We start from the raw sequence: 26,650 nt of genomic DNA on the forward strand, positions 1-26,650 counted from the left end.
TGGAGTAACGGTTAGCACGTCTAGCCGCGAAACCAGGTGGCCCGGGTTCGATTCCCAGTCGGGGCAAGTTACCTGGTTGAGGTTTTTTCCGGGGTTTTCCCTCAACCCAATATGAGCAAATGCTGGGTAATTTTCGATGCTGGACCCCGGACTCATTTCACCGGCATTATCACCTTCATCTCATTCAGGCGCTAAATAACCTAGATGTTGATAAAGCGTCGTAAAATAACCTACGGAAGCAGATGTGCTCCGCATACTGCCTATAACGCCAGGCGCTCAGTAGCGTATGTAAGTTTCTTGTTTCATAACCGCTTTTGCAGGACTCTGACTCGTAGGCTACCACTAGCCCAGCCGGCTACCCCTTGTTAGCTGGAAGCGGGTGGATAAACAAAGTCATGAAATATAACCTGTCTGATGAGTCCGCGATCGTGAAATTGTATTCAACACATGAGAGGGTTAATAGGATTATTCTCTTCACTTCAATCACTTCTGTTTAGAGAGACATGGCACCTGAACGAAAAGGTTAAGTTGAAAACTGTAAATTACAGTACTGCATAACCTAGAATAAAATTGCATGGCACAGTACTGTATTTTCTTTTTCGGTCTTATCTACTGTAGTTCAAAGTTGCAAAGAATTTACTGCAGTACAGTATACTGTATTTAGAATTAAACTACAGTAATACATTTCATTTAAAGCGTGAAGGGATACATAATGCATATTATGAATTTACTGTTAGATTGGGGAGCCTCCCTCCCAATAAAGGACGCCTCCCAGATGCGGATAGATTTTTACGTCCCTTCGATGTCCGCAAATGAGAGGTAATTATTGGGCTCCTTCTTGAAAAAAAAAAAGAGCTTGATTGCAGAAAAAAGGCTTTTACTCTATTGTCTTATTTATTTTTGTTTATTGGTATGTTTTACAATAAATTAATTTAGTAACATAATAATAATTGAAAAATCTTACTTTTACTTGAGTTTAGAGAGTCTTCACAATCGTCGGGAATTTCTTTTATAGCGTGAAATAGTAGGACCTGACAATTTGAAAGTGGATCTTATATTTGGAACGCCGTCACCAGTGGCTCAAAACCTTACACACGTGGCCAGTGTGGTAATTGCTGAAACTGCTTCACGAAAAAATTCTTCCTGGTCGAATAAATTGCAATTTAATTTCAAAATCTGATCTTGACATCCGCGTAACGATACTTCGGCAGCTCTCTTCCTCACACATGGTTGTAGTGTCATCCCTTCCTTTGTGATATTTCCTTATCCAAAATGAATATGTGCGCAAATAGAAATGAGATTTGCGCAAGAGAATCTGCAGTTTTAAGTGGCAACTGTTGTTTGCATCTCATTATTCCTGCGCAGTTGCAACAGTGGAAACGTGGCTCTACTCAAAGGTTGTGCGCACACGAAAGTAAAAGTTCAAGTTTCACAAGCATACAGAAAAATCGGTAATATAACTGATTTATAAAATTCTAACTTTCAGTTTTATGAAATCAAACTTATATGACAAGAGCTTCTCAAGCGAATAATAGTAGGCATTTCCCATATTTATTCTGCGTTTAATTTCCTCTCGACTGTCATTTATATTTGTTACTGTTGCTCCAAAATATTAGAGATTTTTTCACTCCTTCAGAGGATAAGTTTCCAATTTTTATATTTTCATTTCGTACAATTTTCCGGTCACGAGACATAATCATATTTTTTTTCTTTTCGGGATTTACTTCTAAATCTACCTCTTACTTGCTTCAAGTAAAATTTCCATGATTTTTGTGTATTTCCTCCTAACATATTCACGTCATCCGCATAGACAAGCAGGTTATGCAACCCGTTCAATTCCAAACCCTCTCTGTTATCCTGAACTTTCCTAGTGGCATACTCTAGAGCAAAGTTAAAACGTAAAGGTGATAGTGCATCTCCTTGCTTTAGCTCGTAGTGAATTAAAAATGCATTCAACAGAAACTGTCCTATACAGACTCTGCTGTACGTTTCACTGAGACACATTTTAAATAATCTTGGTAATATCAAATTCAAGTAGGATATTATATAAAACTTCTTTCTTTACCGAGTCATATGCCTTTTTGAAATCTTTGAATAACTGATGCACTGTACCCTTATACTCCCATTTTTCTCCATTATGTGTCGAATACAATGTATCTAATCAATAATCGATCTATTACGCTTAAAACCACACGGATGATACCCAATAGATGCATCTATATATGGGGTTAATCTTCTCACAAGAATATTGGACGAAATTTTGTAGGACGTCAACAAAAGTGATAGGCCTATGCCTACAGTTAGCCTTATCCTTAGGTGCAGTTACGGACTCCTTCCATTATTCTGGTACAATTCCCTTTTCCCAAATAGCAAGTACAAGGTTATAAATTTCGCTAGATACTGTAGTTCACTTCCACCCTCTTGTATTAATTCTGCTGGAATTTGATCGATACCTGGAGACTTGTACTTTTTCAGATTTCCTATCGCAATTTCGACTTCAGAAAATGTTGATTCGAGTATAAATGTCGCAGCAACTTGTATTTTAATTTCGTTCTGATCATATCTATTTGACTTATATACATTTAGTAGTTGCCCAAAATAGCTTTTCCATTTTTTCATGACTGAATGAGAGTCTGCAAGCAAGTCGTCATTCCATCCTTGATCACGTGTGCCTTTGGCTGATATCCGTTCTTGAATTCCTTTATTCTCTAATCTAGGTAGATATTAAATCTTGGTCCTACGGAGTTATATGTGATGGCTACCTTTTTTATTAATGGAGAAAAATTTGCTCCGGCTGCGAGGACCGAACTGGGGTCTCCCAGCACAACGCACAAGGAGTGAAGGCTCAAACGGAAAAGATCCAAAGGACAAGGATTAGCTCCGGTGCGGTGAGTTGAATTTCGGCGTAGCCCAATGGTTAGAGAGCCCATTGCGTAGATCTGGGATATCCGATTTCGATCCTCGGCGCCGGAACGAATTTTGTCCGTTAATAATAAATCTATAATGTTTCTATTCTTATTATTCGTTTCCTTCAAGCAAGTCTCTTTTTTCCTAAGTGTACGACTTGCGCCCCGTCTTTCATTGAAATAACTATCTCTATTCGCCTCAACTGGGTCCTGTAAGAATTGCAATTTTGCCTGTTTTCTTCTTTCTACTACAATGCAACATTCTTCATCAAACCATGATTTTTTTGTTTCATAATAATCTATGCTCAGCTCAGCTGCAATTTTGATACTATCTCTGATATTTTCCCCGCACACTATTAACATCTAACTCTTCCTCAACTTCGTCGGAACTTCCTAAGCGGCAAACCTTTTTGAAATTTCGACCTGATAAAGTTGCTTAGTTTCCTCGTCATTTAATTTCGGTATATTGAATCGCCTAATATTAACTTGTTGCTCTACTCGCTTGGCTACTTTCAATCTTTTTCTTAATTCTCCAATTACCAAATAATGGTCAGAATTACAGTCTGCCCCCTGAAAGTTTGAGTGTCTACTATACTAGTATTTCTTCGTTTATCTATGAAGATGTGATATGTTTGGTTGTATGTAAATCTATCTGGAGAAATCCAGGTAAATATATTTATGTATATTCTTATGGGGGAATGTTGTACTTTTACAATTACATATTTTTATGTGGCAAAGTTGACTAACCTAACTCCATTGTCATTACTAGTTATGTCTAGGCTCCCTTTTCCAAAATTTGGTTTAAAGATATCCTCTCGTCCTACTGTGTAGCATTGAAATCCCCCAATAAAATTGTCATGTGTTGTCTAGATAACTGATCAAAAGTGTGTTCGAATTCCTCTTGGAAGCTATCCTTTATAAGGTCGTCTTCCTCCTCTGTAGCGGGGTGAGGATTGCACCATCTACTAAATACGATAACCTGCCACTGATAAATTCGACCTTTTTACTGGTGATTTAATTCTTTTGTAAATAAAGAATCCTGTTCCTAATTTGTGATTATTATTTCTTCGGCATAATACAACAAGTAATCGCCTATTTGTGATATGCCATTTCCATCTAACGTCATCTCCTATAAGTCTAGTCTGTATCTAGCTACTTCTGTTGCCACTAATGTTATCTCTCCTGTTCTTTATAGATTTTTAACATTCCTAGTACCAAATCCCATAACCTTATTTCTTTGCTGTAATCGTGCCAGATAATCGGTCCCATTCCGAAGTTTATTTTGGGATTTCGTAACAAGCTGTTTTTTTTATGGTGGCGGGTTGTCCAACCCCCGAGCAGGAGGATCACCCCTTATGCGACTGCTTGTTCAATATATTCGCTGCTACCCTCCACATCTGGAGCCGTCTCCTCCATGTGCAATCTGAGGACGCGCCATGCCGTGGTGATACCTGGACAGATTTATTATTAGTTTAAATTTATATATTTACTTACTTACTTATGGCTTTTAAAGAATCCGGAGATTAATCGCCGCTCTCACACATAAGCCTGTCATTGATCCTATCCTGAGCAAGTTTAATGCAGTCCCTACCATCATATCCCACGCCCCTCCAATCAATTTTTATATTATGTTCCCATCTACGTCTCGGCCTCCCCAAGGGTCTTTTTCCCTCCGGCCACCCAACTAACTCTTTATATGCATTTCTGGATTCGCCCATACGTGCCACGTGCCCTGCCCATCTCAAACGTCTGGATTTAATGTTCCTAATTATGTCAGGTGAAGAATACAAAATGTGCAGTTCTGTGTTGTGTAACTTCTCCATTCTACTGTAATTTCATCCCTCCTAGCCCCAAGTAATTTCCTAAGCACCTTATTCTCGAACACTCTTAACCTCCGTTCCTGCCTCAAAGTGAAAGTTCAAGTTTCACAAGCATACAGAAAAGCCGGTAATATAGACCTAACTGTTTTATAAATTCCAACTTTCAGTTTTTCTGAAATCAAACTGTGTGACAAGAGCTTCTCAAGCGAATAATAGCGCGCATTCCCATATTTATTCTGCGTTTAATTTCCTCTGGAGTGTCATTATTATTTGTTACTGTTACTCGAAAATATTAGAGTTTTTCTACCTCTTCAGAGGATAACTTTTAAATTGTCACAGTTCCATTTCGTACTATGTTCTAATCGCCAGACATAACCATGCTCATTGTCTTTTCGAGATTTACTTCCAAAGCTATCTCATTACTTTGCTCCAGTAAAATTCCGATATATTCCCTAATAGTTTATGGATTTTCTCCTAACATTATGTATTTATTTATATTTATGTATTTATGTTTAAATATATTTGTAAGTATACATTTATTTTATGAAGATATACACATTTATTTTATGGATATCTTCAGGGATATAACGGTAGTTGTTCAGACGAAACACAGCTGTAGATTATATTTGTAGTTTATTCTGACCAGCATTATTGCCAATGAGTAACTACTACTAGCAATTAGTGACGCAGTGTTTTGTTTTCAACAGTAATCTCACTAGAGGTCTTGATTTATCTAGAGAAAACCAAAACTCGAGTGGGATTTAATTGACTATTACACGATTAGAAGAAAGTATATAAAGATTAGAAGTAAAGGAGTACTCCAATACAATAAAATATTAATTGATTTACGAAAATATAAAACCGTCTTCAAATTTGTACCATCTCAACATTATAAATATTACGCTAGTAGATGGCAGTAGTGTGTTATGATTAGCTGTTTTCTTGTTATCAGTTGTGCCAATTATGGAATCTTCATTCAACTCTGTGGACGGTTACTGGTCAAGAAGGCTTTGTTGATTCAGTTTCATTTTCATTAAAACAGTTGCATTCCACTTCAGTTATCCCGATCCTAGTAATCAACGTCATTTGACAGATGATTTTCAATAAATCTTAGTATTAAACAATCTCTGATACGTGACTATCCATAATATCATATAGCAGAAGCTATAACATAACCTAAATAATATGAACGAGTGTTAGAAAAGTTTTAATTAGGGATGATGAAATAAACAAGAAATGTTTTAATTGACGATGATGAAATATAAAATAAACATGAATAATTTTAAAAGAAACAATTATAGAAAGTACAATTTTCAAATTTGAATGCTTTAGTGGTTGGTGGTTCAGTTGATGTTATATTGGACGTGTGCGTAAAAGAAGTGAACTCGTTGATGTACATGGTGTATCCTCTAATTTATTCAGGATTTCCGAATGGTGCTCTTCATTTATTTGTAAATAGGGTTTCAGGGAAGATGCATAGCTATGACCAGTGCTCTTTATTAATTTTTGTTCTTGAATGCCAATGCGAGTCATATTTGAAAGTGCTGTGCATCGACTGGAGTGGTTTGTAATTTTCTGTTTTTTTGACGTCCAGACCAGTGCAGTTTGAAATGTTGGCAAACAAAGTAACAAATGCTAGGGTAGTGATAAAAATAAACAAATGCTAGGGACGCGATAAAATTGTGCGATAAGCAGCCATGATTGGTTGAAAGACGTCCTTTCGTACCTTTTTATTGGTCAAAAGTAGAGTGACGTAGTAAAAGTGTAATAGTCGGCATAATTTTTCTTTATTAACGCGTTGAATCCGATTAGTTAAAAGTGATTAACTCTGTATTATTAGACCGTCTGTAACTTACTCTACGTGGATGAAGGGTTCAGAGCCATAGTGGGCCAAGCGCCATTTATTAAAAACGGAGAAACCGAGAGTTAAAATGAAGTGATTGCCATAATTCAATGAAACGTATAGCAAGTAATATAAAGTGTACACATTCAAACTAAATGATATGTCAATCTTCATTAAACTATGGTATTCACTTAACTTTAACCCTTGCTTTCTCCGTTTTTAATAAATGGCGCTTGGCCCACTATGGCTCTGAACCCTTCAATTCTAAGATATATTTTGAATGATAATGACGAACATTTTCGACTTTAATAAGTTGATATCAAGTGATATGATGGCATTCAGGAATATTTCAATCTGTAGTGGTTACATGTTTCAATAATTTACAGAGATTGTACATAAAATTTACAATTTGTTGGCCTATTTGAAATAAAATTCAGTGAAAATTTTTAAAAATAATTTGAAGGTCCTATATCACGGAAATGTTTAAAACACACAGCATGTATAATTGCAGTCAACCTATGACAGTGGTTAATGTCAACAATATGTATTAAAATTAAGGCCTTTGTACAATTGAAGGGCTCAGAGCCACAGTGGGCCAAGCGCCATCTATTAAAAATCTAGAAAGCAAGGATTAAAGTTAAGTGAATGCCATAGTTTAATGAAGATGGACATATCATTTAGTTTTAATGTGTATACTTTATATTGCTTGCTATACTTTTCATTAAACTATAGGATTCACTTAATTTTAACTCTTGTTTCCTTTGTTTTTAATGTATGGCTCTTGGCCCACTATGGCCCTGAACCCTTCATTTTACATAATTTTTAGCAATTCCTTGGAAATATGTACCAAAATATTACATGTTCTGATGTGTATTGTGTTGAAGACGTGCCAGCAACGTGAGGAAATCTTTATGTCATCACATTGTGTCAGGCCTGTTCCGCCTGCGGTGAGCTGGTCCTTCCATCTCTTTTTTGGTCTTTCAATACCTCTCTTCCCGTTAGGTCTGTAAGCAAACAATCTTTGATTTAAGGTGCGTACACGCTTAGCGAACGAACAACGAACGAATGATGAAGCGAAATTTCGTTGTTCGTTAGCTATTTGAAGCAACGTACAAATTATCAGCAAATGGTCAGAAAACATTCACGTTCGCTGATTATCCGCAATAATGGCAGACGAAAATATAATTATAGCAAGTGCAGCCGTTGTTATTATAGGCAGTTCAATAAAAAGAAAGTTAAAAAACAAAAGGCGATGGTGGCAGACGCCACTCTACGAAAGTCGCAATCAATATGGAGGCACTGACTTGCTTCATGATTTACGTCGAATGGAATCGGGACAGTTTCACAACTTCTGTCGCATTTCAGAAACATACTTCGAAATATAACTATGCAAAATGGGGCCAAAAATTTCCAAGAAGGACACAGGCTGGCGAGAAGCAATACCTATTCAGGAAAGGCTAGCTTTAACACTTCGATATCTCGCTACAGAAGATTCGTATACAAGTTTAATGTATTTATTCAAAGTGTCGAAACAGCTGATTACCAGGATTGTTCCAGAAGAATGTACAGCTATAATTGAGGAACTGGAAGATTTTATTAAGGTACGACTGCAAGACAGGGGAAAGTTTCAGTACACGGATACCTCACTGACAATAATTATCTTAAAATAATAAAAAGAGACATTTGTCTGTGTCGAATGCGCATCATGCTTACGAAAAGGTACTTTTCAGTGCCAATAATTTATTTTGTGACCACAAGGTTAGCACTTTGTATTTCTGGGCGTGAATTTGTCCAAAAGGAACGACATGTGTTTATACGCGAACCAAGTTGACTCGTACACTTCATCAGTCCCCAATTCAGATCTTTTCGTGTACTTCTGTCTTTCCCTCCGGAATGATGTCAATTTTCTTTTTGACTTCTGCTCGCTACAATAAACAGGAAATATATAGGCTGTCCACTGAAAATAAATAAACAAAAATAATTTTCAAATTTTGTACGTGTTTGACTCGACTACCTTGCAGCTGAACGAATATCTTTCCAATAGCTTCTCAAACAACATATTTTCTTACTTTATTGTGGTTAGTAGGATGCTTGGGATTCCATAAAGTTTCCTGCTCCCTATATGCATTAATAAGATTTATAACAGTGTCTTCCGTCCACTCCAGTTTCGACATCCTGTTGGTGAAATTGAACTAAGCGCTGCGTTCTGCTACGAACTACAAGCTAGTGGCAAATCCCGTCCACAACGAATACCAACTTCCTTTGATGTACCGACAAGCGACGGATCACTTCCGAAGGCAAACCAAACGATGGGTTTGCCTTTGCTGAGACGTACACACGTTCCGATTTCAATCAGCGAATGCATTCGTTTGTCGTTCGTTCGTTGTTCGTTCGCTAAGTGTGTACGCACCTTTAGCCATCACTAGACATCCGTGATATGTGTCCATACCAGCTACTTCGGTAAACTTTTATGGTTCAGTAAAGGCTGTGATATTAATTCCTTTCTGATGTCACCATTCCGTTTATGATCAAAAAGAGTAGCCCTACAGCCCGCTAGGGGTCTTAACAGAGTAGCCCTACAGCCCGCTAGGGGTCTTAACAGAGTAGCCCTACAGCCCGCTAGGGGTTTTAACAGAGTAGCCCTACAGCCCGCTAGGGGTCTTAACAGAGTAGCCCTACAGCCCGCTAGGGGTCTTAACAGAGTAGCCCTACAGCCCGCTAGGGGTCTTAACAGAGCAGCCCTACAGCCCGCTAGGGGTCTTAACAGAGTAGCCCTACAGCCCGCTAGGGGTCTTAACAGGTAGCCCTACAGCCCGCTAGGGGTCTTAACAGAGTAGCCCTACAGCCCGCTAGGGGTCTTAACAGAGTAGTCCTACAGCCCGCTAGGGGTCTTAACAGAGTAGCTCTACAGCCCGCTAGGGGTCTTAACAGAGTAGCCCTACAGCCCGCTAGGGGTCTTAACAGAGTAGCCCTACAGCCCGCTAGGTGTCTTAACAGAGTAGTCCTACAGCCCGCTAGGGGTCTTAACAGAGTAGCCCTACAGCCCGCTAGGGGTTTTAACAGAGCAGCCCTACAGCCCGCTAGGGGTCTTAACAGAGTAACCCTACAGCCCGCTAGGGGTCTTAACAGAGTAGCCCTACAGCCCGCTAGGGGTCTTAACAGAGTAGCCCTACAGCCCGCTAGGGGTATTAACAGAGTAGCCCTACAGCCCGCTAGGGGTCTTAACAGAGCAGCCCTACAGCCCGCTAGGGGTCTTAACAGAGCAGCCCTACAGCCCGCTAGGGATCTTAACAAAGTAGCCCTACAGCACGCTAGGGGTCTTAACAGAGTAGCCCTACAGCCCGCTAGGGGTCTTAACAGAGCAGCCCTATAGCCCGCTAGGGGTCTTAACAGAGTAGCCCTACAGCCCGCTAGGGGTCTTAACGGAGTAGCCCTACAGCCCGCTAGGGGTCTTAACAGAGCAGCCCTACAGCCCGCTAGGGGTCTTAACAGAGTAGCCCTACAGCCCGCTAGGGGTCTTAACAGGGTAGCCCTACAGCCCGCTAGGGGTCTTAACAGAGTAGCCCTACAGCCCGCTAGGGGTCTTAACAGTGTAGCCCTACAACCCGTTATGGGTCTTAACAGAGTAGCCCTACAGCCCGCTAGGGGTCTTAACAGTGTAGCCCTACAGCCCGCTAGGGGTCTTAACAGTCTCATCATAGCATCTTCCATTCTTCACAGTTGATTTGATGTTGAAGCCCATATTTCTGATCCATATAGTAAAATTGGGACTGTCATTGTTTCATAAAATTTAAAAATTCTCTCTGGTCTGACTTTCTTTAGTAATGTTGATTTTATTGTACTCAGAGGTTGTTAAAATTTCGCTAATTTGTTGTCTACATTCCTAGAGTTTATGTATGAGAGATTACAACTGAATTCACTGACTTGTTCTGATTATTAATAATTTTAGATCTTTGATGATTTTTCCCTTCAGAAATCATCATTTAATGTTATTTGTGGAGATTGCAGTCGTTTGCCATTTGTTCTGAAGCCTTTTACAAATTGTCTTCAGAATTAATTAAAATGTGTTGGCCATCTGCATGAAGTAGTGTATTAAGTGAGTAATCATTGATCATGAAGTGTATTGGTAATTCAGTTTCCCAAGCCTTGATAATATAATTTATCACATTTATTATATCATTATTAGATGTGAAATTTTAATTTAATGTGAGATGTCTTTTATGCAAAAGTATCTGTTGAACTTTGCTTGCATAATATATTGTCCAAAGAAGGATGCTGAAGACTGGGACGCACATTGTCTGCTGAAGGTCATCCCCCGAAATCTGCTGCCGCTCACATCTAGTGGAGTCGAACCGAGCAGCACTTTTGTATTTCGTGTTCTGACGTGCAAAAGAAGATAATTCTAAACAAGATTTATTAATTTTTCTTCGTTCATATTAATTTGTGATTTTTGTATAAGTACTATTTCAGCAGTAACTTTCGATAGTAGATGAATTAAGCCCCAACAGTGGATAAGGTTCATTTGTTTTTTCAGGAAGGCTTCACGAGAACTTACGATCATACCCGAAACAAGAAATTCTGTTCCGGCAGTGGAATAAATATTCCAAACTATTTCCAACTAATGATTGAAGTAGACATAAACAAAACCGAAATGTATTACTCCGCAATCGCAAGCTAGCTACCAAAGCAGCACCAGTGCGCATTATTTTCAGCAAGTGAGCACGCAGGGCAGCCACCGTCTGATATATTGCAGACATTTCAACACATTCATTGAACTAACCCGTAAATTGCTCACAGAGGGTTAATGTTCATTATTTCTCTACAGGGATAGTGGATTTTCATTTTCTGTAGATTCGTGATTAAATGTTATTCTTTGAAGAGTGGAGAATTTCTTTAATTCTACAGAAATGTATTTGAGGTTGACAACACTGAATCTCGCACTGTGTTATACCAGTTGTGCTGATGTGCTCTGTGAAGCTGCAAGTCACCTTGGGAGGGATTTAATGCCTATTACGCATGCGCGTTGCCATAATAAACGTTACAATGATTTAACACGCAATGTCTGAAACTACTAATATAAACATGTTGTTTAAATCGTAAGAAAGTGTTCTTATAAGCATGTTTAATTCACTCGTATTCCATGTATATTATACATTTTATTATTTTGGAAGGAACTATTTTAATATGAGGAAGAAGATGACAAGCACGAGTTTGGAGGCGTTGTGCGTCCAATAGCCAATCAGGAACCATTACGCCACGTGCATTTATTTACATTTACTTCAATCTTCAGCTGGAAGAGAGCAGCTCTGAATTCTTTTCTGTTCGTTTCACAGTTGAGAGTGCACACTAGTGACACACCTGCCAGTCCCAGTGCTGCCAAATTTGTGGCTTTTCCGCTAGTTGTAACGGATTTCAGATACGTATTATTTAACGGAGAAAAACAGTTGACATGCAGAGATTAGCGGTTAATTAACTTCTCACAATGTCGAGAAGCATTTCTTTACATTGATGGCATATGATTAAATCTTACTTATTTGAAGTATGGTCTACGTACATTTCTGCTATGAACTTATTGTGTGTGGCTTTTTATAAAGTTCCTGATTGTAATAGGACTGATTTTAATATATTTTATAATAGTTTGAATGATCCCCTGAAATCAACTTTTAAAATTGATAAAAATATTAATATTGTATTAGCTGGGGATTTTAATATTGATTTTCTTTGCACGGATAATCAGGATGCTAAAGATATCATTAATTTATTTATAAGTTTTGGTGTTAGACTTACTATTTTTGAACCAACTCGTCCTGGTAATAATGGAAATATAGGTACATGTATAGATAATGTTGTTATCAATGTTGATGATAATCTTTGTATAGCAGGTGTTGTTCCCACTATATTCTCTGATCATGAGGCGATATGCTTTAAAATAAATAGTACTCATAAAATTTTACCTGATAATACTACAATGTATTCAAATCCTGTAGGTGTTTTTAATGATTTAAGTATATCTTATTTTGTTTATTTACTTATGATTTTAAATTGGTTTAATATATATTCATTGGATAATGTTAATGATAAAGTTAATTATTTTATTTCACTTTTCATTGATGCAATGAACAAAGCTTTTCCCTTTGTTGATAATACAATCGTGCCAAATTCGAGGAAATATAATTATAATAAGTGGTGTACTAATGAGCTCCATAATCTTAAACAGAGATGTCTATTATTCTGTGATTTATATGTTTATCAAGATATTGATGAGTTTAAAGATATCTATCATGAAACTAAAAAATTATATAAAAGAAATTTAAGGTGTACAAAAATTAATTACTTTTCAAATTTAATTAATGCTTCTAATAATAAAACCAAAATGATTTGGTCAATTATTTCTCGTCTTACAAACAGCCAGTCTAAATCTAAAGTTTCTTCATCAGATATTGATACTGACCAATTTAATAATTTTTTTATTGATAATGTTAATTTCATTGTTGTTAACCTCACAAAAAATCATCATGCTCAAGATTTTTTAGTTAATAGAGTTAAACCTACTCAGACATTTGCTTTTAAACATTTTGGTGTTGATGAAATTGAATGATGTTATTTTAGGTATGAAAAATAGCCCTTGTCTTGATGTGTATGGCATTAATTCTTAAATATTGAAGATTGCTTCGGTCTACATTATTGAGTCTCTTGCCCATATTATTAATTGCAATATAGACTCTAGAGTTTTTCCTGATTCTTTTAAGTTTGTTAAGGTAATTCCTATTTTTAAAAAAGGTTGTAGAAATGAGATATCTAATTATAGACCTATAAGTATAATACCTACTTTGTCGAAGGTTTTTGAGATTTTGCTTAAGAAACAAATCTACAATTACTTTGAATCTAACTCTTTGTTCACCAACTGTCAATATGGTTTTAGGACTTCACATAGTACTGTGGAGGCGGTGGTGTCCTTTGTTAAACGTTGTTTTGTGGGTATTGAAAATTGTTATCATATTAGTAATATTTTTTATGATTTCTCAAAGGCTTTCGACACAGTTTCTCATGAAACTCTTTCACTTAAGCTTAAATATTATGGTTTTAATGGTCTTAGTGTAAAATTTTTAGCGTCTTATTTGAATGATAGGCATCAATCTGTTTTGGTAAATGGTAAAAGGTCACAGTATCAGGTATTAAAACATGGTGTGCCTCAAGGCTCAATTTTGAGACCTTTATTGTTTATTATTTATGTTAATGATCTTCCCGACTATATTCGGGATAGATGTTCTGAGTCTTTCATGTTTGCTGATGATTTAGCCGTTAATACTATTCATAAAAATAGTGACATATTGTCTATGGAACTTGCAGATGTATCAAGTAGGGTTGTTGATTGGTGCAGTGCGGAAAACCTTATGATTAATTCTAACAAAACTATAAAATTAAACTTCGGTGTTAATCGTCTTACTACTGTTAGTAATACTGCTGTTCGGTTTCTGGGCATCTTTCTGGAGCCTAGAATGGGATGGAAAACTCATGTTGACTATGTTACTAAGAAAATAAGTAAAGGCCTATATATGTTAAGGTTGTTAAGGAATAATTTACCTAACAAGGTATTGTTTACAATATTTCATAGCCATATACAAAGTCATTTAAATTATGGTATTATTCTTTGGGGTCACCATACTTCTGCTCAAGCTCTTTTCATATTACAAAAGAAAACTTTAAGATTAATTCATGTAGTACCAAATACGACTCATTGTAAACCTCTTTTTATAAGGTCACAAATTTTGACATTGCCGTCTATGTATGTATTGGCCTGTCTCCTTTACATTCGGAATAACATTAATAATTACATAGCATGTATTCCGTCGATAAATATTCTACAAGAAATAATACAAATTTATATATTGACAAATGTAAATACAGTATTACTCAAAATAGTTTTCTATTCTTTGCTTTTAAATTATTTAATAGTCTACCTGTTGATATAAGGAATCTTCCATTCCGAGTGTTTAGGACACGAATTAGGACTATATTATTGGCAAATCCATTGTATGATGTCGATGAGTTTTTTAATATTCATGTATCTTAATTTGTATCCATTGTATGATATCATGTATTTTAAATTGTAGGCCTATATGACGATGCCGTACATGTTCCACATGTTTCTGCAAAATAATCTCTCCTATCTATCTATCTATCTATCTATCTATCTATCTATCTATCTATCTATCTATCTATCTATCTATCTATCTATCTGTCTGTCTGTCTGTCTGTCTCTCTATCTCTATCTCTATCTCTATCTATCTATCTATATCTATCTATCTATCTATCTATCTATCTATCTATCTATCTATCTATCTATCTATCTATCTATCTATCTATCTATCTATCTATCTATCTATCTATCTGTCTGTCTGTCTGTCTGTCTGTCTGTCTGTCTGTCTGTCTGTCTGTCTGTCTGTCGGTCCGTCCGTCCGTCCGTCCGTCTGTGAATTCGGGGGAATTTTATTCTTTCCTGGCGGTTTTCCCTGAACATGTATTGGTTTCACTGCTAATCATCATCATTTCGTAATTTACCCGATAAACCACATATCTAAAATCCAGTAAAACTAGCGGAAAATCCACTCATTTCGCAACATTTGGACTGGCGACTGTGTCGTATTAGTGTACAGCCCCAAAGATGTATTCTATGTTAAAATTCAAGCACATTAGACTGAAAACTACCTATTTGTAACATTTTCATTTTTCGCTATCTGCACTATTACGGAGTTTGTCTATGTCGCAGGACTTTTGTATCACTCTGTATATTTACAAAATTAAGGTAATGTAAATATATAAATCTTAGAAGAAAGTTAATAGGTGTGAGAAGGTAATATAAATCTATATCACTTTCGATCCCGGCCAAGGAAGATGATATTTAAGTGTGTTTGAATGTGACAGGCTCATGTCAGTAGATTTATTGGCATGCAAAAGAAGTACTGCGGGACAAAATTCCGGCACACCGGTGACGGTGATATAACCTCTGCAGTTGTGAGCGTCGTTAAATAAACCATTTTTTAAGGAAATGTATTACAAGTGTATTTGAATTGCTTAAGACTCGTAATTACATTTCTCCTAAGCTATGCAATCGATTATAAGTACGAAGAATTCTATAAATAGGACACTAATAGTATGAATTTGTATTTACTTTTGGGATAAAAAATATTACGACATTTGTAAGAAGCACTGTACGGGACATAAGAAGTATTATCATGTATACTGATATCATCTATTTTATTATTGATTCATTTACATAAAACGATAAAGCAGTGCAATATGTTCCATGCGATAAGGCTGAAACGTCAAAAACTGAATCATAAAATTGGATGTTGAAGAATGGGTAGAAGGAGAAAAATTCTCTCCTGCATCAGGACTCGAACCGGGATTTTCAGCTCTACGTGCTGATGCTTTACCTACAAAGCCACACCGGATTCTAGTTCCGATGCCGGATTGAATCCTTCTCAGTTTAAGTTCCACCTCTTATGAATGTGTGGCAGTGGCACAATGTCCAACACTGTGCACAGAGGTGCACTCATTACGAGTGACTAAGTGGCCGGGGTCCGACGGAACATGGCGCCGCGCCGTCTTGAATCACGAAGTGATTAGATACCGAAGTACATTTGTGATATTTCCGTGCAGAAATTCTGCATTGCCATATGGTGAAGAATAGGTAGAACGGAGAAAAATTCTCTTCGGCACCGAGACTCGACGCTGTATCCACTAAGCCACACCAGATCCTAGTCAGCACGTAGAGCTGAAAACCCGGGTTCGAGTCTCGGTGCCGGAAAGAATTTTTCTCTGTTCTACCCATCCTTCACCATATACAGTAGTAATGCAGAATTCCTGCACGGTCATATCACACGCACTTCGGCGCACCATAGTAATGCAAAAGTGTGTGTTTCATATTGTGGACAACAATTAAAACTTTTAAAATACAGGTATTTTAGAAATTTATTTTGAACTTGTTCAAGCAAATTTATAAGTTTGATTGTCATTGGATTTCAAATTATCGAACAGTATTCTAATTTTGGCGTAACTAATGCGTAAAACAGTTTTTGTAAGGTAGGCATATTCAAATATTTAGAATTATGAAAGATAAAACATAGCATTTTACATTCATTACAAAGAATATTACCGGGACATCATTTTATTTTTACTAACGTTCCTAATAATAACCTGACTATACCTTTGAATTAACGGTTAAGAACGGGAAACACTGTTTGCTACCCTCTTCCACGAATGGAGTTTGATGATACTGGCATAAAATACAAGCAAATCACTTTACTAGTATAGGTGGGGAAAAAAGTAGTTCATCCATTTACTTAACTGTGGAGTAAAGGTTAGCGCGTCTGGCCGCGAAATCAGGTGGCCCGGGTTCGATTCCCGGTCGGGACAAGTTACCTGGTTGAGGGTTTTCCCGGGTTGTTTCCTCAACCAATATGAGCAAATGCTGGGTAACTTTCGGTGCTGGACCCGGACTCATTTCGCCTTCATCTCATTCAGACGCTAAATAGCCTAAGATGTTGATAAAGCGTCGTAAAATAACCTACTAAAATTTAAAAAAAAGGAAATATCACGATTTTGATTTTGATAATTTTCAATACGTTTTTCTTTAATTATAATGCAGTACAGTATTAACAGTAAGTGTTTTTACTCACGAACTGAGCTTTCCGTGTGGACGTATTCATTATGCAGCGTATATTATACTGTCTACAGCACATTAGCGTACGATACAGAGAATGAAGTTAAATTTAAAAAAAAATCATAATATGGATATTCAAACACACTTGTGGCCGTTCATTTCGATAGAGTCTTCAGTTCTTTCGTGCATATTATCTCACATAGACTAGTTCCAGTTTCCAGTCCGTCCTTCGTACCAGTAACTCATATTCTGTACCTACTCTGTAGAAGAGCACCTTACTTACTGTAAATTCAATCTTCACTTCTGCCTGATACGAAAAGATAAAATTACTCAGACATGCTATCTACTGGCCGTCCAAGTGGTTATGTCGCAGAATCGTAGAAAGGGGAGAAATCGCGTGACAGTTTGTTATTTAAGAAGGCGCTTTTATTTTATTTATTTTAAACAGTTGTGTAATATTACGTATACGTCCAATTTCTAACAGAAAATATTTTCAGAAAAGAGCTAAGACAGCCCAGCCACTACCCTTTACAGACAGGCGAGTAGAAGCAGGTGGAGGAAACCAGAATACGACGCAAGCAAACGGACGCACAGTATCTGTGATTCAATAATGAAAGCTCTTTCTTCACTGGAAAACGCGACCATACTTCTGGAACGTACTATACTCACTAACTCAGTACTATTTTTTCTATGACCGTAAGGCGACTTTTATTACATATGCGGTCTTGGTTCTGTGTGGAGGACAATTGAATTTCATTAGTAGAAGGGGTGGGAGTGAAGTACATTAAAAAAATCAGGTACAATAAAAATTGAAGTAAAAATAATGATGTCCCTGTATAAAGTAATATGCTTGGAGAAGTTCATGTCCTTGGTGAATAATACAACCAAGTGTTTAAGTTATTGTCTGTTATTGGTTACTTTCAAAGTTTTAAGTGCGTTATTTATGTTAGACAGTTCATGGCTCTCTTATATTATATCGGTTACAATTTTTTTTCGATTATTATGAAAATCTGCAACATGCTTACTGTTTGTGATTTTGAAATTTCGTTTGGTTTGGCCGATGTATACTTGGTAATTTTTTTGGTTTATTTTCCTTTTACAGGTGGCCCATCCATCTGGCCGAGAGAAAATGCTCATTCAAGAAGTCGTAAGTAACTCATGACTGTACATAGCCGTTTGTATTGTATTGTATTTATTTATATTTCGTGGTAATCCTACATAGCTTCACAGCTAGAGTATGGAACATGCCAAAGAAATCTTAATAGTGCTACATATAGTCACAATGTAATACACAGAAGAGTAGAGTTTTACATCACAAGGGTTTAGTATCAATACTTAATGGGCCGTTTCATATGAAATCGGACAAAATTTGAGAAAATTTCACCTCGCTGGACAAGCATAATGGTGGGTTAAAATATCCCCAACTAGTATTACTTTTCATTTTATCGAGCGTCAAATTTATCGTACTTTCGTAAAATTCTTAGTTTTGGAAGAACATTGTTCAGAGACATTAAGTGGTAGGATTTTCAACGGCGTCTCTTTTTAAAGCAGACTCCGAGAGTGATATAATAACTTCGGAGGGATTTTTTAAATTTTTATTCACTTGACTAGGCAGATTTATTTATATTACTTTTTATCTTGACGAAATAGCTAAAAAATAAAAATAAGACAATATGGGTGACTTAATATAGAATAAAACACAGTTTACAGATCCAAAATGTTCTTTGGGCAACGGTGGAAAATAAAATAAAGAAAATAATTCTCATTGTGGACTTGATCCCACAGCAAGCCGAGCGTGCGCGTGGTAGCAGCTCGTCAGGCGAGCAGTGCACGCATTCTAAATGAAACATGCATTTCTCTGAATAGTATACAGATATTACATAATCACTACATTAACCTGTTACTGTTTACTGATGGTTACGATTGGTATAATTCTTGCTTTTAAGACAATACGTAATCAGTATCTTACCTTAATATAGCAGTTTTCTTAATTTCTGCAACACAATAAAGGAAAACGCTCAAACTTTGGAATTGAAAAACCACTGTCACCGTGTAATAATACACTCGGAGGACTGGCTGGTGGGTCACGTATTCGTCTCATTCCTTGTGTTGTGACAGCACACCAAGGGCACTGATAAGAATATTCTGACTCCGCAGGGCGCGCCTATTTTTGTAGCCAGATTGGAAATATTTATTTGAAGGCTTTTCATTTAAAATAGTTTTTTTTAATGTATGGTTTTAGTCTCAACAATAACTATAACTATTTTATATCCATACTTTTTTGGTGGTATCATGTTATAAATTACAAAAACACTATATTTCGAAAAATAATAAAATATATGTGTTATACGCCATTAATACACTTAAATGTGCATTACAAAATTAGCTTAAGTTTTTATTTCGAAGCCAGACGTAGTAGTACGCTTTGAAAGTAAAAATAAAATACAAAACACGCTCAGTTTTAAGGGATTTTATCTGAAATACTGCTGTGCTATAGAAAGTCAAAATTTGTACGTTTACTAGTTCCTACATAATAAAAGTCTGCACGAATCTTCAGATAATCCCGACATGCCATGGTGTTTCATATGGAATAGCCCTAATACAAGGCTGGAGCGTTGTTCATTGTCATAGATTCATCTGCAGAATAGACGGCGCGAGGAATTAGGCACATCTTCAGTTTGGCCCTAAATAATCTCATGTTTTGAGTTTGATTTTTATATCCATGGAGGGGGGGTTATTAAAACGTTTTACTGCCATATAACGCACTCATTTTTGATAGCACGATAGACTTGCCGATGGAGTATGAAAGTCATTTTTGGCGAGTATTTATGCTATGAACTGGTGCGTTAGTTACAAAGTTTTCACGATCATATACAAGGAAGTTTGTTAATTAAAAATTATATTGACAAGCCATGAGCATTATTTGTAATTTTTTTAAGTGGTCCTACACGATTCCCTAAATCTGGCACATACTTTTATTATAATTACTAGGCTTCGTATTCCAGCTACCTAATGGTAATGACACATTAGGTATATAGTACGCTGAACACAGGTAATGAAAGGGATAAGGGTATAAACAAACAGGTCGTCGCTGCGTGTTCGTGGAGTACAGTCAACTCCCGACATTCTGAAGCTATGCTAGTAAACACATGCTTGAGCCGTGATGTTCATTCCGTCGTGATCTTTGCAGTGAATAATAACGTGCGTGACGGAGCTTCAACATGTGCGGATGTCACTTGAAATGATTTTATATTGCAAGAAATGCTTTCAATGGCACATGACGTTATTGGTGCATGATGTAGTACAAGATATTTCAATTTTCTGACATTTTTTCATGTTTTCATTAGGGTATTGCATGTCGCTCATCACTGAAAACCCACTAATTTTCCATGTACTTTTCTAGAAATTCCTAAAATACAGATTATTTAATTTAGTAATAGAGATGTTGGCACTGAACATCATGGTAGGCTACAAAAACTCATGCTAAAGGTCGAGTTAAATATCTTCATAATTTTCAGGTTTTTATGGCACTGGTTCTTTTGGATTACACTTCCTGTGCCTTTTAGTACGGTACTACAGTGTCTCTTCAGTACGCTGTTTTCGTCACTTTTACGTTTATTTTAAACAATTTGTATGCAATGTCTATATTGGCCGTGAAAATATCAGTTCAAATATCCTAGACCAGTGGTCCCCAACTCTGAGCTCTGTGTCGTCATCAAGCTGAATAGGAATAACTAAATAAACTATCTTAAGCAATTTGAGAAAAAAAATACATTGTAGCCTATTTTCAACAAAGTTAGAAGTTAATAAATTTATAATTACTTTTAGAAATGTTATACACAATTCATGTTAATTTTTCGGGCAATGCATGACAATTACTGTAAATGTGTAAACTTCTTCTGTTAAGGAAAATGTTGAACAAAACATATAAAAAAACCTACGAATAGTAATGAAGAAATTAACTACATTCAGTCCACTCAACACTGGCATTAGCACTGATTTTTCGGGATTTGATTAATTCTCTTTTCCCTCAGCAATTTCTCAACTTTTGGAACTATTGTTTGTATAGCGCATAATGTGACAGCACATTTTAAGTTGTGATCCGATACTTGGCTTCCATGACATGGCTTGTTTATCTTCATCATATGAAAAAATTACTGTTCGCACAGATATTTTGTGAATCCGAAAATGGATGTCTGTACAATCGGGGAAATCGAACACATGGAAAGTTCATATAAAAGTCAGATAACTTCTTTTGTTTTGATATTTGTCCTTCAATTAACCTTCGTAAAGTAAATCAATAAGTTCTAATTACAAATAATAATTGAAAATCAAATTGAAAATTTTCCTAATCTTTAAATCTCGAATCAAATTCCTGGCGCAGATCGTCATGATGTGTGAATATATTCTTCGAAATCCGAAGTCTTAAGAAACTAGTATGCCTATATCGTTGTTAATTTTGAAAAATGTGCTGTAACGTATCCTTTTAGTTAAGTTAAGGTTCCATAATTAGAGGTGGTTTCATATTAAACGCCTTCAGTCTGTCATATAACTGTGTAATAATCTTGTTGTTACCTTGTAGAAAACAATTTAAAGCATTCAGATAATTCCATTAAGAAGGCAAGTTCACAAATCCATTTTTTTTTCACTTATGATACAGACTTTTCTTCTTTCTCCGTGAACGATGATGTTTCCTCCCTCAGTTCAAAGAACCTATTCAATAATTTGCCACGACTTAGTCACCGTACTTTACTATAATATGACAGATCGCCATACTCGCTATTGCATTCATCAAGAAAGACTTAAATTGACAATGAGCGAGACTTTTCGATATAATTGTGTTGGTGGTTTTTCCAACTGGGCTACTTCTGTAAGACCATTTTTTTGGCACATGAATTCTGTTGGTGTATAATGCAGTGAACAGAAATAACTTCATGGGATACATTAAAACTTTTCACTTCGTCCCTTAGACTCCTTATTACACCCGTATTCCAACTATGGAAGGAGCACCATTGCTTGCCAAGGGTATAAGTTTATTCCAAGGGAGTCCAAAATAATTTCTACAGCCACTACATGAAAATATCGGAACCAGTAGTAGTATCCTTCATGAGAACAATATGTAAGTCAATAGTTCTCCTTAATCTGAAGGTTTTCAATAACGCCTCTTACAAAAATCACCAGTTGGGGATTATCGCTTACATAAGTATTTTCATCTACTGCGAAAGAATAACAAATGAAAGACTGACAATAATAATTACTAGTTCCACTTGAACATCCTCGGCTAGACCTCGGATGGGATGCATCACGGTGGAAGGAGACAAGCTGATAGATTCAAACTCCTACACTTGAGAAAAGTTCTTGAGTTCTAATTAAACATTCTTCAAATTTTCAATCTTTAAAAGGTTTCTAATTGCTTACTATTAAAAGTGAAATTTTATAACCGAGTAGCACAGCCGATTCCTGAGTACTGTCCTCTTAAACAACATCTAGGTCATTTCCCTTCAATTGTTGAATTAATGCTGCATGCTTTTCTCCTCGTATCTGCCATATTCGTTACTGTGAGTTGTATAATGCATCTGTAAGTTGTATTTCTTCAGTGTGGCCTACGTTTTGAAGTGTTTTCTGCTCCTCACATCTCTTGTCTGAATGGATGGCAAGAACCGCCTCTGTTCACTACGTACAACGCAAAGTCACAAACCGGTCATTTGCCCGGTACAGTAAGCATGCATGAGCCAAGCTCTGCCCGTGCCCGTTGATACGCGAGTTGGTGATCACTGTCCTAAACTATGCCCTGTAAATATTACACGCTTGAGCATCTTACCTAAGGCATTTCACCTGCAGTGAACCTGCAATCAGCCACAGAGATGCAGCACCACTAGTAAGCACGGCAAGGCTACGACTGCGTCCCGGTTTTACTTTCTAGAGCAGCGGTCGGCGTCTCATGCGGCATCTTACGTCATACGTAGCAGGGCAGTTCACCCTCCACACGCACTAGGGCAGGCCGAGTACATACGTATGCAGGGGCAGTTCACCCTCCACACGCACTAGGGCAGGCCGAGTACATACGTATGCAGGGCAGTTCACCCTCCACACGCACTAGGGCAGGCCGAGTACATACGTATGCAGGGGCAGTTCACCCTCCACACGCACTAGGGCAGGCCGAGTACATACGTAGGCAGGGCAGTTCACCCTCCACACGCACTAGGGCAGGCCGAGTACATACGTATGCAGGGGCAGTTCACCCTCCACACGCACTAGGGCAATCCCAATTACATACGTATGCAGGGCAGTTCACCCTCCACACGCACTAGGGCAGGCCGAGTACATACGTATGCAGGGGCAGTTCACCCTCCACACGCACTAGGGCAGGCCGAGTACATACGTATGCAGGGGCAGTTCACCCTCCACACGCACTAGGGCAGGCCGAGTACATACGTATGCAGGGCAGTTCACCCTCCACACGCACTAGGGCAGGCCGAGTACATACGTATGCAGGGGCAGTTCACCCTCCACACGCACTAGGGCAGGCCGAATACAAACGTATGCAGGGCAGTTCACCCTCCACACGCACTAGGGCAGGCCGAGTACATACGTATGCAGGGCAGTTCACCCTCCACACGCACTAGGGCAGGCCGAGTACATACGTATGCAGGGGCAGTTCACCCTCCACACGCACTAGGGCAGGCCGAGTACATACGTATGCAGGGCAGTTCACCCTCCACACGCACTAGGGCAGGCCGAGTACATAGGTATGCAGGGGCAGTTCACCCTCCACACGCACTAGGGCAGGCCGAGTACATACGTATGCAGGGCAGTTCACCCTCCACACGCACTAGGGCAGGCCGAGTACATACGTATGCAGGGCAGTTCACCCTCCACACGCACTAGGGCAGGCCGAGTATATACGTATGCAGGGGCAGTTCACCCTCCACACGCACTAGGGCAGGCCGAGTACATACGTATGCAGGGGCAGTTCACCCTCCACACGCACTAGGGCAGGCCGAGTACATACGTATGCAGGGGCAGTTCACCCTCCACACGCACTAGGGCAGGCCGAGTACATACGTATGCAGGGCAGTTCACCCTCCACACGCACTAGGGCAGGCCGAGTACATACGTATGCAGGGGCAGTTCACCCTCCACACGCACTAGGGCAGGCCGAGTACATACGTATGCAGGGCAGTTCACCCTCCACACGCACTAGGGCAGGCCGAGTACATACGTATGCAGGGCAGTTCACCCTCCACACGCACTAGGGCAGGCCGAGTACATACGTATGCAGGGCAGTTCACCCTCCACACGCACTAGGGCAGGCCGAGTACATACGTATGCAGGGCAGTTCACCCTCCACACGCACTAGGGCAGGCCGAGTACATACGTATGCAGGGGCAGTTCACCCTCCACACGCACTAGGGCAGGCCGAGTACATACGTATGCAGGGGCAGTTCACCCTCCACACGCACTAGGGCAGGCCGAGTACATACGTATGCAGGGGCAGTTCACCCTCCACACGCACTAGGGCAGGCCGAGTACATACGTATGCAGGGGCAGTTCACCCTCCACACGCACTAGGGCAGGCCGAGTACATACGTATGCAGGGGCAGTTCACCCTCCACACGCACTAGGGCAGGCCGAGTACATACGTATGCAGGGGCAGTTCACCCTCCACACGCACTAGGGCAGGCCGAGTACATACGTATGCAGGGGCAGTTCACCCTCCACACGCACTAGGGCAGGCCGAGTACATACGTATGCAGGGGCAGTTCACCCTCCACACGCACTAGGGCAGGCCGAGTACATACGTATGCAGGGCAGTTCACCCTCCACACGCACTAGGGCAGGCCGAGTACATACGTATGCAGGGGCAGTTCACCCTCCACACGCACTAGGGCAGGCCGAGTACATACGTATGCAGGGCAGTTCACCCTCCACACGCACTAGGGCAGGCCGAGTACATACGTATGCAGGGCAGTTCACCCTCCACACGCACTAGGGCAGGCCGAGTACATACGTATGCAGGGGCAGTTCACCCTCCACACGCACTAGGGCAGGCCGAGTACATACGTATGCAGGGGCAGTTCACCCTCCACACGCACTAGGGCAGGCCGAGTACATACGTATGCAGGGCAGTTCACCCTCCACACGCACTAGGGCAGGCCGAGTACATACGTATGCAGGGGCAGTTCACCCTCCACACGCACTAGGGCAGGCCGAGTACATACGTATGCAGGGCAGTTCACCCTCCACACGCACTAGGGCAGGCCGAGTACATACGTATGCAGGGCAGTTCACCCTCCACACGCACTAGGGCAGGCCGAGTACATACGTATGCAGGGCAGTTCACCCTCCACACGCACTAGGGCAGGCCGAGTACATACGTATGCAGGGCAGTTCACCCTCCACACGCACTAGGGCAGGCCGAGTACATACGTATGCAGGGCAGTTCACCCTCCACACGCACTAGGGCAGGCCGAGTACATACGTATGCAGGGGCAGTTCACCCTCCACACGCACTAGGGCAGGCCGAGTACATACGTATGCAGGGGCAGTTCACCCTCCACACGCACTAGGGCAGGCCGAGTACATACGTATGCAGGGGCAGTTCACCCTCCACACGCACTAGGGCAGGCCGAGTACATACGTATGCAGGGGCAGTTCACCCTCCACACGCACTAGGGCAGGCCGAGTACATACGTATGCAGGGGCAGTTCACCCTCCACACGCACTAGGGCAGGCCGAGTACATACGTATGCAGGGGCAGTTCACCCTCCACACGCACTAGGGCAGGCCGAGTACATACGTATGCAGGGGCAGTTCACCCTCCACACGCACTAGGGCAGGCCGAGTACATACGTATGCAGGGGCAGTTCACCCTCCACACGCACTAGGGCAGGCCGAGTACATACGTATGCAGGGCAGTTCACCCTCCACACGCACTAGGGCAGGCCGAGTACATACGTATGCAGGGGCAGTTCACCCTCCACACGCACTAGGGCAGGCCGAGTACATACGTATGCAGGGGCAGTTCACCCTCCACACGCACTAGGGCAGGCCGAGTACATACGTATGCAGGGGCAGTTCACCCTCCACACGCACTAGGGCAGGCCGAGTACATACGTATGCAGGGCAGTTCACCCTCCACACGCACTAGGGCAGGCCGAGTACATACGTATGCAGGGGCAGTTCACCCTCCACACGCACTAGGGCAGGCCGAGTACATACGTATGCAGGGCAGTTCACCCTCCACACGCACTAGGGCAGGCCGAGTACATACGTATGCAGGGGCAGTTCACCCTCCACACGCACTAGGGCAGGCCGAGTACATACGTATGCAGGGCAGTTCACCCTCCACACGCACTAGGGCAGGCCGAGTACATACGTATGCAGGGGCAGTTCACCCTCCACACGCACTAGG

At 39.7% G+C, this 26,650-nt stretch overlaps 1 long non-coding RNA gene across 1 annotated transcript in view; it reads left to right on the forward strand.

Annotated features, from left to right (window-relative positions):
* LOC138715700 (uncharacterized) overlaps positions 1-26,650 on the forward strand; it is an 82,053-nt gene that overhangs the window by 24,217 nt on the left and 31,186 nt on the right. The window contains exon 3 of the long non-coding RNA XR_011336554.1: positions 18,338-18,382. This is a non-coding gene — a long non-coding RNA (uncharacterized lncRNA). The remainder of the gene's footprint in view (positions 1-18,337; positions 18,383-26,650) is intronic.

Source organism: Periplaneta americana, chromosome 15 (assembly GCF_040183065.1).
Source record: "Periplaneta americana isolate PAMFEO1 chromosome 15, P.americana_PAMFEO1_priV1, whole genome shotgun sequence".
In the NCBI taxonomy this organism is placed as follows: domain Eukaryota; kingdom Metazoa; phylum Arthropoda; class Insecta; order Blattodea; family Blattidae; genus Periplaneta; species Periplaneta americana.